Consider the following 2,469-nt stretch of genomic DNA (forward strand, 5'->3'; position numbering starts at 1 on the left):
ATCGGTGGGTAGGCTATCCCGCTGAACAGCGGAGTACGGTGGTGTGGCCTACCACCAGGCTCTAGCCTAGCGCCTGCAATCGGTCGGTAGGCTATACCGCCGCACAGAGGAGTACGGTGGTGTGGCCTATCACCAGGCGCTAGCGCCTGCAATCGGTCGGTAGGCTATTCCGCCGGACAGGGGGGTACGGCGGTGTGGCCCACCACCAGGCGCTAGCGCCTGCAATCGGTGGGTAGGCTATCCCGCTGGACAGCGGAGTACGGTGGTGTGGCCTACCACCAGGCTCTAGCGCCTGCAATCGGTCGGTAGGCTATCCCGCCGCACAGAGGAGTACGGTGGTGTGGCCTATCACCAGGCGCTAGCGCCTGCAATCGGTTGGTAGGCTATCCCGCAGGACAGGGGAGTACGGCGGTGTGGCCTATCACCAGGCGCTAGCACCAGGCCATCGCTCGACAGGCCACAAGGCCAGTATGTGCAACACTGCCAAACCACTGGTGGGCCAACATAACGACCTAAGTCCAAAAGAAAATAGTCGATTTTTTCGGTCTATTTTTATAAAATCTAGTTTTTGCCCCAAAATACCTTGGAACAATTTTTTGGGGATTTACGTCGTTATTTTAGCCCACCAGTGAAACAGGTTGCCAATTATAATGTACAATTAATCAGACTTGCGGTAGCGTTGATAGGAGGGGAGAGGGGTTGAAGGCGGAAATAATCTATGACAACTCTTATCTATCAGGGGCTACTAGTCATTCTTTTATGTCCATGATATTGCACCTTTAACGTTAAAGCGAAAAATGAATCGCCGAAAGTCTAAGGGACCAGGGAGACCTGAGTCAATACGCAAGGTCACGTAAACACGAAAACCACAATGAATTAAGTCAGCTAAGAGAATCTTGCGTTGCGACCCGTCGTCCTGTTATGGACAGGCAGACCCAAACTGCAAAGGGTCAGCGCATTCCATGCGCTCGGCGCCGCTGGATGCCTCGGCTCGGCCAAGCGGACAGTCGCGACGCAGCCTCCAGCCAGGGCACATCAGGATTAGGATAACTTATTATTGTTCGGTAATGTAATGAATTTGGCTATTCCCACCTTTTAGGTAACCTTTAGTATGTGCAGCAGATCAGACTGAGGGGTAGGGTAAAGGGTATTTGGCATTAACCCAATAAATAGTACTGAATCAATAACTAACTATGAAGTAACCAGTAACTCTCCCTAACATTTCATTACTAAAGCAGTCCGGATCTCACACAGTATCATGGAGGTTGGTGCTGTGCTGGGCCTCGTCCTCGTGGCCGCGGGGGGTTGAGGTTGAGGGTTGATGTCGTCCCGTGCCCCGCGTCCAGCCTGGCGCCACCCGGTCGACTGGCGGCCCCGGTCAGAAGGCGCCGCCGCGCCCCGCTCCCGCCCCACCTCACTCCCGTCGCCCCACGCCCCACCCCGGCACGCAGCACCAGCACACCCCCGCGCCCGCAGGCCGCGCACGAAAGCGCCCTTACAACCCATCAGTGACCCCCGACAGCTCCCGACCCGCTGATCTAGACGGAGCAGGCCTTTCATAATGCAGCGAAAGACCTGTTGATCGAGTGAACTGTCGTATTTAGAGATGAGGGACCGAGAGCGGGGCGTCGGGCGTCGTACAAAACAAACGACGTCTCACTTGGACGAGGGCCCATTTTTTTTTGACAGTTCCCTAAAGGCTGTCGCCTCCCCATCCTCACCCTCTATATAGCACAGAGCGGGACCTCGAGTATTTTTTCACACAGCTTGATTTGTAATCGTTGTAATACAAGCGTAATGAGAGAAATTTATTCCCGTCAGTGAGACTGTGTCGGAGAGTCTCTTTAAAGCGCCTGTCATCAGCGGGCGAGGTCTCCTGAACTAACAACGCTCCGCCTGCGGCCGGTGAATCCCCCGGGAGAAACGGGGAACTCTCCTCAGTCCGACGTCTGCCCGTCTGTGAGCGGCTCGCCGCCGCCGGCCCCGTACAGTAGGTGCTGGCCGAGGGTGGGCGTTGAGTCACTGGGACTGGGAATGCGGCGCGGTTTCCTGCCGAGATCCGCCCAAGTCTCGCGCTCGCATCGTGCGCGATTGTGCGGCAGGCCAGGCAGGCCCGGCCTGGGGTCGTGGCCGCCCCGCCCATATGACACACGCGCTCCTCTGAGCGTCGGGGAACCCCCTCGCCTCGCTGCAGAGGAGGCTGCGCCCCGCCGCCGGCCAGGGCGCGAGCTGCGACCTACGAGTCGCCGACTGGAGCCCGACGGCGCAGGACGCGCTCTGCAAACGGCAGCTTCCAGCTGCTGCGGGCGGCCCCTCAGCACGACGTCCAACAGACCACCTTCTGGCTTCTTCAGCAGGTAGCAGCGGCGTTAGCAGCAGCAGCAGCAGCGGAAACGAGGCTCGTGGAGAGACAGGCGTCGGACGGGCCGGATGAGCAGGATGAGCGCGGATAGTGAAGCCAGTCACCTG

At 58.1% G+C, this 2,469-nt stretch overlaps 1 protein-coding gene across 1 annotated transcript in view; it reads left to right on the forward strand.

Annotated features, from left to right (window-relative positions):
- Positions 1–2,172: 2,172 nt before the first annotated feature.
- LOC113208601 (natural resistance-associated macrophage protein 2-like) overlaps positions 2,173–2,469 on the forward strand; it is a 4,205-nt gene continuing 3,908 nt past the window's right edge. The window contains exon 1 of the mRNA XM_052265625.1: positions 2,173–2,357. The gene's annotated coding sequence lies outside the window, so the exon portion shown is untranslated. The remainder of the gene's footprint in view (positions 2,358–2,469) is intronic.

Source organism: Frankliniella occidentalis, unplaced genomic scaffold (assembly GCF_000697945.3).
Source record: "Frankliniella occidentalis isolate FOCC.00 unplaced genomic scaffold, Focc_3.1 Scaffold28, whole genome shotgun sequence".
Taxonomy (NCBI): Eukaryota; Metazoa; Arthropoda; class Insecta; order Thysanoptera; family Thripidae; genus Frankliniella; species Frankliniella occidentalis.